We start from the raw sequence: 11946 nt of genomic DNA, 5'->3' as shown, positions 1-11946 counted from the left end.
TTTGGTCTTCTTCCCACTTTCCACTTCCCCTCCTCCAGGGTTTGCCTGGGCATCTGGGAGAGCCACCCCCTGACTCCCACGGAGAGAGGTGTGGGGTGCTTCTCTCCCCAGGCCCCTGCCAAACTGCGCCAGACCCTTCCCTGGCTGGGGAAGGCTTCCTGGAGGAGGCTCTGTGGTCTTGTGTTCCAACGGCAAGGTGGGGGGGGGGGTCTGTGGGGGGTAGGCCACTTCTGGACAGTGTCCTGGGGAGAACCTGAGGTCTGGAAGAAGGGCCACCACCTGCAGTGATGGCGAAGGTAGGAAAAGTCACTGCCTGGTGACTGGAGGAAAAATCTGTGGTCCAGCCAGGATAAGCTCCAGCCTGACAGCCCCAGGCATCCTCAGATCATCCGCCATCCTTCGCCCAGATCTGCGAGGGCTTCTCAGCTTGTGAGAATAGGGGCGCTGGCACCCTGGGCACAAGCAGACGTCCAGACCCCTGGGTTCTGAACGTTCCCTTCTGCCTCTTTCTGGACTGCTCGCGCGCTGGTACTCACTTTTTTTTTTTTAATTTATTATTTACTTCTTTGTTCATTTTTGGCTGAGTAGGGACTTCGTTGCTGCGTGTGGGCTTTCTCCAGTTGTGGCGAGCGGGGGCTACTCTTCGTTGCGGTGCGTGGGCTTCGCACTGCGGTGGCTTCTCTTGTTGCAGAGCACAGGCTCTAGGCGCGCAGGCTTCAGTAGTTGTGGCGCGTGGGCTCAGTTGTTGTGGCTCGCAGGCTCAGTAGTTGTGGCACACGGGCTTAGTTGCTCCACAGCATGTGGGATCTTCCTGGACCAGGGCTCGAACCCGTGTCCCCTGCATTGGCAGGCGGATTCTTAACCACCACGCCACCGGGGAAGTCCCTGGCACTCACTTTTTTTGGCGAGTCAGTGGGTAAAGAAGGAGGTCCAGCAGAAGGGGATGGAGAGGAAGTCTGCTCATTTACCAAACGGGACCTGAGTGGGGCAGGCATGGTGCCCTCTGCTGCCGCCTAGTGGCATAAGGGAACAGTGCCGCCTCCCCAGCCCTGCCTCCCACCTCCTGAGCCCCTTCCCCAATGCCCTCGCTGGACAGATGGACAGACTGAGCATTTCCCCCTCCGCGTGCAAGCTGTCACCCTCCGGAAATGAAAGCTTCCTACACCCCCTCCCCGTGGCCCCGACGGGTGTGCCCAAGAGAGTCGGCTGCCTTTGGGGCAGCCCAGCTGCCAGGGACGCGGGGTGAGGGCCAGCAGGCTTCTCGGCCACCGGCCACCTGCCCCGAGTGCTGCATGCCGAGCAGCCAGGGCGCCACATCACCTGCTACTGGCAGTTGGGCAGCTCTGTGCGTGGGCGGCGCACAGGCTCTCTCCAGCTCGCTGGGCCCCGGGCCTCACGTCTCTGTCTCTGCACACTGTTCACAGCCCCCCCCATAATTCACCTGCTCTCTCAGTGGCCCTGATCCCCACTTTACACTCACAGCCTCTCTGCTCTGGCATGGGGACTGCTGAAGGCCTGTGTCTGTAACATCCCTCCCTCTGACTGCTTTCCTGTCCTGGCACTCAGTACAGCCTCTGACCCGTGAGTCCAAAGGCGTCAGGGTGGGTGGGTGTGGGCTGGAGGGAACAGAGCAAGGGAAGGGGCTTCAGGCCACTGCACAGCTCATGGGAACCCGCTCGTATCAGGTCCACGGCATGGGCAGGGAGCAACTGTTTCAGCTCTTTAAAGTGCCCAGAGCACTGATTCAGGGGTGTGAGGGTGTGTGTGTGCGTGCGGGCGTGTACACGCTCGTGTGCAGACGGAGCAAGTGCAGGTTATAACTTCGGGTGTTTTCGTCTCATGTCTGGCGCTGAGTTTTAAACTGATGGCCTGAGCGGGCAGCTATGATTTGTTTGGCCAGTACGGCATTTAAAAAAAAATCTAAAGTAAATGCCTTAGGCCCTCTCCATTTAGCCGCAGGCTCCACCACTCCCTATTACCCTTATCCGACCTTCTCACACATTCATAACCCGTGCCCTGGTGGAACAACCCAGAAACCTTGCTTGAGCAGAAGCGGGAAGCACAGGCCAGTGGTCTCCGGAGCCCTGGTGCCTCGGAAGGGGGTAGTTGTCAGACAGCCACCAACCCCAGCTTGTTCACGTGTGGACTCCCATTCAGTAGACCCTTTCATGCTGTTTATTAATCCCGGGTCAATCCCCCTCCCACCAGGCCCTTCCCTTTCCCAAAGAAGGGTGCTGGCTAAGTTTATTTACAAACTAGGTCTAAAGTGTCAGGCCACAGAGCCCCACCCCCCACCCCGCGCCATGGCAGAGTGGACGCCAAAGCCCAGAAGAACTCGGCTGGACTTTCTGCAGATTGGGGTCACCTCTGTCTCCGACCCCATCAGTCCATCCAGATGTGCTCAGTAATCATCCCCCTTCTCCCTTATTTTAGGCAGGCGCATCTTTACCTGACAGGCGCGCCTCCTCTCTGTGTCCCCGCTTTCCTGGTGCCTGGAGCTCCTCCTGGGAATCCACCACCACCCACATCCTCCCCAGGCTGGGCTTCCTGCCGAGCTAGCTCTCCAGGGCCGCCGGTGGTGTCCCCCGCACTTACCTCGGTCCTCCCGTATGTCCGCCTTGCCGAGGCTGAGCCTTGGTGCTGGCTGGGCTTGGACTCTCCCCTCCTGTCTCAGCTGAGAGCCCCTCCCTCTGTCCGGGTGCGGGTTGTGCTGTGTAGGAGTGAGCTCAGGTGTGCTCGGCCCCGCACCCCCTGCCCCTGGGCTGGGAGAGCTCTGGGAGCGGAGGAGGGCCTTGAGCTCTGCTGAGACTGGGGCCCCTAACCCTTCGTAAGTGCACTCTGCATTTGCAAGGTTGTGGTCTGTGTGTGTGAGGCCGGAAGGGCACCTGACCAGGGCAAATTGCCCCCCTACCCAGCCTGCCATCGCCCTTTCACAGCTTTTCCCACCCACTCCACACAGAGCGCCACGAGAGAGGAATGGCCTGGGCTCCCCCTCCAGCTCCCCAAACCACCCTCCAGGTCCAGGCCACCTTGCGGCAGACCCTTAACTTCTGGGCGGGGCCTCGTGCTGTTTTGCCCCCCTGGGGACAGAAACATCAGCTGTGCCCTCCCGCTCTGTCCCCGTGCTGCCCAGGGATGCAGGCTCTTGGGCCTCAGGTCAGGACCTCCCCTCCCCCCAGTCAGAGAGGGAGAATGCAGGCCGTTCAGCCTGTGAGCCTTGGAGGGCCTCAGCTGCCGAGGTGAGGGGACTGGGCTTGGGAATGGGATTGGGGGCAGGAGAAAGGAACGGGATCATGTCTCGGCGGGGCAGAGGGGAGGCAGTGGGACACAGACTTGGAGGCCTGGAGGAGAGAGGTGTGGGGAAATATAATCACATAATCACAGGGCTAGAGCTCAGCTCCCTGGAAAGGCCTGCACCTCATCCTCCAGTGGCCAGGGGTGCAGAAGGAGCTCCCTGGGTAACGTTGCAGCCCCTCCACCTGCTGGCCCCTCAGGCCTGGTAGCCAGCCTCCAAGACAGCCCGGTGACCCTCAGGGATGTGGATGGACTGCAGGTGGGTGACTTCTGCAGTGGGTCTAGAAGCCACTGAGGCATCCACCTTGATCTCTCCAATCACTCACCCTGGGAAAAGCCAGTTTCCATGCTGTGTGAACATTCAAGCTGCCCAATAGAGAGGCCCCCATGGAGCCACGCCCAAGAATCCGCCAGTGAGTGAGCCACGTGGAAGGGGATCCCGCAGCCCCAGTGAGCCCGCCGCTGACTATGGGCCTGGCCGACAAAGACTGCGACCTCATGAGGGGCCCTGAGCCGGAAACGCCCTGCCAGGTGGGTCCTGAATTCCTGACCCAAGTGAGAGAGAGTGAACCGTGTTGTTGTTTCAGCCACTGAGTTTTGGAATAACTTGTTAGGCAGCTTCGATAGCTGATACAGCCCCCCGGCTTCCCCGGCTACATGAAGCACCCTCTTTGAGGGTCTGGGAAGGGGCGGCCTTGCTGCTGTTCTTCCTGCCTGAGCCCCTTGTCTTCCTCTACAACCTCACCACTCCTGACCCACACAGAGCCCTCCCTGACCCTGGCCTTGCCCTGTTCTGTCTGCTCTGGGGCCGGTGAGGGCCTGCTGCCCTCAGCCTCACATGCCCACTCCCTGATGACCCAGCGTGCCTGGCTTCCCTGCAGGGTTAGCTGCTCAGCGAAGTGACAAGGGCTGACTGGACCCGACAGGGGTGAAAAGCTTGTTAATCACCCATCAGGAAGACAGTGCGGCTGAGGCCGGCTGGTGCCTGGGCCCCGGGGCCCTGCATTCTAGTACTTTCTGCTTCCAGTCGGACCGCCAGCCAGCACGGCCAGGTCACTCGCTCTTGTGGTCTGAAGGGCCCTACTGTCATGCAAGGGGTCCAGGAGGTGAGCACAGAATTGCCAGGTGATGCCACAGAGAGAGAGGGGAGCCCTCGATGGCAGGGGTCCCTCCGCAGGGTCAGTGCCCAACCCCACTGCTGTAGCAAGAATCCAGCCAAACTCCTGACGCAGCCGCATTCTGAGGCTTTGCTGCCCACACCATCCCACCGAAAGGGCCTGGCCCTGAGGCCAGAACTCCCACGACCCACGGTCACCGGCAGCGGACAAGCCCCTCCCAGCAAGACATAGACTCCCAGCTGCAGGCGTAAGTGCAGGTGGCCGGTCCAGCCTCAGCAGTGCATTTGGATCTGGGTCTGTCGTCCTGAGGAGGGTCCAGGAGGAGGGTGGGGACAGGGACAGAGTGTGGCCAGAGCAGGCCAGTGGGCCAGAGGAGGAAGGCCCCTCACCAGCTGCAGGCTTTTCCTCTGAATTAATTCTAAATTTCCCCCTCTTGATGCTGTAGGGTTTTTTACATGGATAATCAGACTGTCAGGAAATACTGATACTTTATTTCTCTGATCCTCACTGCTTTCATTTTTTTTCTCGTCTTCCTTCACTTGGTAACTAGAAGTGGTGGTAGCAGGCGTCCTTGCCTCTTTCCCAGTTTGAAAGGAATTCTAACGTTGCACCACTGAGTAGGGTCGTTGTTGTAGATTTTTGATAGATACGATTTATTTGGCTATGAAGTTTTCTTCCAAGGTTGCTGTTTTTTTAAAAAATCAAGAATAAGTGTTGATTTTTAGCGATTGCTTTTTCTACATCTTTTGAGAGGATCATATTGTTTTTATCCTTTAGTCTTTAATGTGGTGAATGATATTGATGGATTTTTAAAGCATTTAACCATCTTTTAATTCCTGGGACAAACCTTAATTTGGTCATTGTGTATGGTAGTTTTGTAATTCAATGCTAGATTCAGTTTGTTAACATTTTGTTCAGAATTTGGCATTTATGCTCACAAGCAAGAGTGGCCTAGAGTTTTCCTTTCTCATATTGTCTTTGTCTGGTTTAGTTTTTGTTTTTAAGGTTACACTAGACTCATAAAAAAGGCATTTGGGAATTTTCTCTTCTTTTTCTCTTCTCTGAAAGAGTTAACAAGAGATCAGAACTGTCTGTTCCTTGAATGTGTAGTAGAATTTTATAAAATCATCTGTCCTGGGGCTTCCCTGATGGCGCAGTGGTTAAGAATCCACCGGCCAATGCAGGGGATACGGGTTCGAGCCCTGGTCCGGGAAGATCCTACATGCTGCGGAGCAACTAAACCTGTGCACCACGACTACTGAGCCAGCGCTCTAGAGCCCACGAGCCACAACTGCTGAGCCCACGTGCCACAACTACTGAAGCCCGCGCGCCTAGAGCTGGTGCTCCGCAACAAGAGAAGCCACCGCAATGAGAAGCCTGCGCCACCGCAACAAGAGAAGCCCCTCACTCGCCACAACTAGAGAAAGCCCGTGCACAGCAGCGAAGACCCAACGCAGCCAAAAGTAAATAAATAAATAAATTTATTTTAAAAAATCATCTGGCCTCGTGCTGCTTTTTAGGGAGGATGGTAAATAGATTTTAAACTACATATTCAAATTTCTTTAAGGGTTATCCATCTCCGATGTTCTGTTTGTTCCTGAACGAGTTTTGGTGAGATATTTTCTAGAATAATGTTCATTCTGTGAAGGTTTTCAAACTTACTGTCAGAGTTTATAGTTTATTTGTAGTATTGTCTCTATTCGTAAGAAAATCTCTGCGGGACAACAGTCCCACTTCTTCACCCTCAAGTCTTTTCTCTGGGCTGACTCTCTCATGATCGTCTTACCAGAGGTTTGTCAATTTTATCAGTCATGCCCTAGAACTAAATTTTGGCTTTGCTAAGCCTTTTTTATCGTATATGTATTTTCTGTTTCATTATTTCTGCTCTTGTCTTTATTATTTCCTTCCTTCCTTTTGCTTACTTTGCGATTATCCTGTTGTCCTTTTTGTAACTTTTTTAAAATTAATTTTTTTATTGGAGTATAATTGCTTTACAATGGTGTGTTAGTTTCTGCTGTACAGTGAAGTGAATCAACTATACGTATACATATATCCCCTCCCTCTTGGACCTCCCTCCCACCTGCCCCCCGCCCATCCCACCCATCTAGGTCACCACAGAGCACTAAGCTGAGAGCTACCGGTGCTATACAGCAGGTTCCCACTGTTTTACACATGGTAGTGTCTTTATGTCAAATCTAATCTCCCAATTCGTCCCACCCTCCCCTTCCCCCGCTGTGTCCATATGTCCGTTCTCTACATCTGCGTCTCTATTCCTGCTCTACAGATAGGTTCATCTGTACCATTTTTCTAGATTCCACATATATGCGTTAATATACCGTATTTTTCTCTTTCTGACTTACTTCACTCTGTATGACAGTCTCTTGATCCATCTACATCTCTATAAATGACCCAGTTTCGTGTTTTTTTAATGGCTGAGTAATACTCCATTGTATATATGGACCACGTCGTCTTTATCCATTCATCTGTCGATGAACATTTATGTTGTTTCCATGACCTGGCTATTGTAAATAGTGCTGCAGTGAGCATTGGGGCGCATGTGTCTTTTTCTGTGTGGGGAGGTTCTTTTGGTTTTTTTTTTTTTTTTAGTACTGTGGGGTTTTAAAAATTTTATTTATTTAATTTATTTTTGGCTGTGTTGGGTCTTCGTTGCTGCGCACGGGCTTTCTCTAGTTGTGGCGAGCGGGGGCTACTCTTTGTTGCGGTGCGCAGACTTCTCATTGCGGTGGCTTCTCTTGTTGTGGAGCAGGGGCTCTAGGCGCGCAGGCTTCAGTAGTTGTGGCTCACGGGCTCAGCAGTTGTGGCACGCGGGCTCAGTAGTTGTGCCTCACGGGCTGTAGAGCGCAGGCTCAGTAGTTGTGGTGCACGGGCTTAGTTGCTCCGTGGCATGTGGGATCTTCCCGGACCAGGGCTCGAACCTGTGTCCCCTGTATTGGGAGGCGGATTCTTAACCACTGCGCCACCAGGGAAGCCCTGCATGTGTCTTTTTGAATTATGGTTCTTAAACAGTCCCCTTATTCGTAAAAGGAAGCAGCTAGGTTGTTACCGCCGACCTGGGTTCTTGGATTCTTTAATCAATAGGAATTGTTAAGAGGCCAGACAGCAAATTCAGGCAAGGCTTTATTGGGGCTCATGCTGCAGCCGCGGGGGTAGGGGGGAGTAGGGGAAGCTGGCCCCTTAACTGGGGTTAGGGTATGGATGGACGGGTGGATCCGCCGGAGGGGTGGCTTAGGGGGTCTGCCCACCCCCCTGGTGGTGCTGTGTGCAGGGATCGTGGCAGGTGGGTTTTGGCCTTTTTGTATCTTATTGTTCATGATTTGCCCCAACTGTGCAGGCACCCAGTTAGTTTAGTTCCTTATGGTTTCTTTGTATTCTGTTGCTCGGAGAGAGCAGACGTTTGTCCAGGTGCAAGCACTGCAGTGAAGGGTCCCACGTCCCACATCCCAGCCTGTCTCATAATCTGTTTGCCTCCAGGTCTGACATTCGGGACTCTGTGACTCCCTGCCGGGGAGGGAGGCTGCTTCCTACCCAGCTGTCTCGGGAGGAAGAAGGACTGGGTGTTCCTGGGAGGGCAGCAGGTCTGTCCAGGGGCTTTGGGAATGTGGGAACATGAGCCAGCTCCCCTGGTGCTCTTCTTGCCTGTGGCCAGTTCCCACAGTTTTTCCAGAGTTTGCCTTGAGGTTTTAGGGTCATGGGAGCAGGAAGCACTGAGGTGCTAGGGGCTGGCTAGTGGGGTGAGGGCGCCTGGTTCTCTAGGGAAAGAAGCCACCAGACCTGCAGGGGGGAGGGGAGGAGGGGGTAAGGAGAGAGTTCCCATCCCTCCTTTGGCCTCCTCCAGAATGGAATTTTCCCGGCAGGACCAATTCTGACTCCAAGCTGGGGCCTGGGGCTGATCCTGCACCCAGCTACCTTCCTGGGAAGGAGAGGGGTGCAGATAAGAACGCAGCCTGCAATTCCAGGCCACTTGCCTCGGGAAGGGTCTCTCCCAAGGCCAGCAGTGCTGGCTGTGGCCTCTCCAGGCCAGGCTTTGTTTGCTCTGGGATAGGGGACTCCCCCTGGCGTCCCAATCGGCATCTGGCCCAGTGGCCGTGTCCTCCTCAGTGGCTCGCTCTGGGGTCCAAGGAGATGGAGCAGGCGGGAGGTGAGTGGAGCAAGTGAGGGGACCCGCTGTGAGGCAGCTGCTGGGTTGCCAGGGCCATGTGGAGCCCTAAAAGGAAGCAGCCCGAGGGTCAGGGCGGTGGGGAGCCAGGGACAGAGCTGACGTCCCTGCAGAGCCGCGTCCACGAGCGGTCAGAGAACAGTGGGCCTGCGTGAGCGGCCCTGGGTGATTCCTCCAAGGGCCTCTCTCCCCGGAGTCTCAGCCCAGGCCTAGCCTGCACCTCCCGCTCTAAACCAGCCCCATCCAAATGCCTTCCCTCGAGGTGGCTCAGCGTTAATTCCATCCTGGGTGTCCACATGTGGTGATTGGTGGTGACTCCCGGAAAGCAGTGATCAGTCAGCCGCGTCTGTGAAGGCGGGCAAAGGGGTGTGTAAGCCAGCCCTGCTGTAGGAGAATCAACCTACGAAGGCCTCACCTAGTTCATGCTGAGATGAGAAAGGCCGTCAGCCCCAGTGCTAATAGGTGCTAATAGGCCACGGGGTCCATCCTGTTATTTTTCTGGATGGCCAGCGGGAGTCTGTGAGTTCGCTTGGACTGAGGTGACAGGGAATAGGCAGACAGCGTGGCCTGCAGGCCAAGCAGGCCGGGGCTGGGATCCTTCCGGCAGGAGCCGCTCTGGACAGCAGCTGCCGGCTGCCGGGGCAGCTTTCCTTGCTGCTGGGCTGGTCTCCCGGGCCCTCCTACTGCCGAGGGCCCTTCGCGCTGCTCCCGCCACCCAGCCTGCTGGGGCCGCCCGACCGTCCGCTCACCCTCCCTTCCTTTCCCGAGAGCCCGGTGACCGTCTATCCTGGGTTTCCTAGGAGAGGCCCATTTTATCATTTCCTCAGTTAAGGTGGTTTTTTTTTTTTTTTTGATGTGGACCATTTTTAAAGTCTTTATTGAATTTGTTACAATATTGCTTCTGTTTCATGTTTTTTGGTTTTTTGGCCACGAGGCATGTGGGATCTTAGCTCCCCGACCAGGCATTGAACCCACACCCCCTGTACTGGAAGGCGAAGTCTCAACCACTGGACCACCAGGGAAGTCCAGGTGGTTTTAAAATGCATTTAAGATTTAGTAAGTAAGTATATTTATATATCAGGAACTATATGGCAGACTGTCCTGGTTTCTGCCTCATTCCACACCTAGAGGTGGTCTCTGAGCTGCTCACCTGCCCCCAGACCCAACCTTGACCCTGTTGAATTTGCTGCCTCACAGAGGCTTTCCTTGACTGTTTGCTCTAACCAGCCCCGCCCATCACCTCTATCGCACCACCATCCACTGTGTGAGAAGATTGGTCCATTTGTGTATTTTGGACGGCACCAGCCAACATGAACCCCTGGAGAGCAGGCACTTTGCTCAGCCCATCACCGCGCATCCCCCACCCCTGGCCCAGTGCTGGGCACACACCAAGCACCAGCTGTTCCTCAGCTTGTTGGATCTTCCCTCTTCTAGCACTGGCTTCTTCTGACCCATTGCTCTCAGCCGGAACCTGTGAAGCCTGGGCCCCCTCGTTGGAAGCATTCTAAGTCAGTGGCTGGCGAGCCTGAGGTTCCCCCGTCTAAAGGGTCCCTACGAGAAAGAGGCGCTGACCATAGCTCTCCATCCGTATGGCGGGCGGACCCAGAGGGCCTGGGACACCAGGGGCTGTCTGCCTTTCTACCGGAGGGCTGGCCCCTCCTCCTAGATGGCCTCGAGGCCACAAGACTTGGAGAACGGTGCCCCTTCCCATGTCCACGCCCCATGTTCCCACATAGACAGCAGCAGTCCCATTTGGCCCTAGGCCCTCTCCCAGGCTTGGGCTGAGCCGGGTCCCCTCAGGGGTGCTCTCGAGGGACCAGGCCTCAGCTTCCTGGGTCAGAAAGTTCTCAGGATGGGACAGGTCAAAGCCGGCTCCAGGCTTCTCCTGGAATTTCCCGTTTCCTGGAAGGAGGGTGAGGTCACGTTCCTTTTCACTTTAATGGGATAATGGGGCCCAGCGTGGGGTGCTGTCTGGCTTTCTGTTCAGAGGTCTGGTCACCAGGAGAGCTAGATACCCTTTTTGCAGGTGTCCCCGGACCAACCATCCCGCCCAGTTGATTCTCTCCCTCGGTGCCTCAGCTTTGCTGCAAGGCTTCTCCTCTCCCCGCTGCCAGGAGACATGACTCTGGGGCAGGCCCCTGCCATGGAGCCTGATCTGCGCCTTGCATGTGGTGTGCGTGCCGGCCAAGCACCCTGCCGGCAGCCCAGATTTCAGTCTTCTCTCGTGCATCACAGTCACCCACGCCTCTGTAGGATCTTGGCATCCCTTCCAGCTCCAGCAGGGGACCCGGCACACCTCGGGCTCCATAAATGTTTGCTCCACTCCACTCTGTGGCTCTATGACTTTTCCCAACAATGTTCCCCCAATCCTTTCACCTGGGCCTGTTCCCCTCCACTTTAGGGAGGGTATGCCCTGGGGCTTCTCAACCCAGACCCTGTGATTAGAAGGTCGGGCTTCAGAGCTGACATCTGGTGAAAATCACCCGAGGCTGATGACCAAATGTGGTCAGTAGGACCCTGCCACCCAGCATACCCTCAGCCTCCGTCATGGAAAGCCAAGCGGGGCAGATGGAGTCCTAGCCCCCTGGACTCCCACTCTGCTGGGGTGCACGTTGGCCGTTGTGGTGCTTCCTCCCTCCAAAGCTGCCCTGGTCGCCACTGAAACCTTCTCTCTTACCAGGCTAGAAGGGGTGTGTGTGTGTGTGTGTGTGTGTGTGTGTGTGTGTGTGTGTGTGTGTGTTGGTGGGGGTCACTCTCTGGCCTGCCCGCCCATCAGATGGCTCCCGGCACCTAGCCCCGTTTGTTTAGGAAGGGGTTCCCTAACCGTGTCACAGGGTAGCATGGAAGGGGTGACACCCCTGTGGCCAGAGGAGGCGTAGCTGCTGCCCTGGGCCCTTGCGATCTCGCCAAGATTTGATCTGAGGTGGAGCCCCCTCTTGGAGAATGAAAGAAACAGAACCGACACAGTTTGCTCAAGTGACATATTTCAATATAATCTCTGAAACTCTATGAATCGAACAGATAAAATACCTCTGGGCTATTTTGTTACAAAATATTTGCCATTTGGATTAGTTGCTGGGTGCAGCCGCCCTGCCTTTCTTTCCCTAGAGAGGCTGCTCTCTGACGGGGGGGGGGGGGGGTGTGCAGGGGGAGGGGTGCGGCAAGGATGTATGTACAGCAGGACACAGGGACAGACGGACCGACGGTTATCGGGGAAACCTATTGGCAAAGAGAGACGTCTGGCAGGCGGTTGGGGGGGACAGGTGGGGCGGGGGCCAGGGGCCTGGGGCTGATCGCGTGGGTGCCTTTGCACGTAGGCAGCCAGGCTTCCAGGACATGCTCCAGCTCTGGAGTGGG

The sequence above is a fragment of the Phocoena sinus genome, chromosome 10 (assembly GCF_008692025.1).
Source record: "Phocoena sinus isolate mPhoSin1 chromosome 10, mPhoSin1.pri, whole genome shotgun sequence".
In the NCBI taxonomy this organism is placed as follows: domain Eukaryota; kingdom Metazoa; phylum Chordata; class Mammalia; order Artiodactyla; family Phocoenidae; genus Phocoena; species Phocoena sinus.
Note: the sequence above shows the minus strand (reverse complement) of the source record.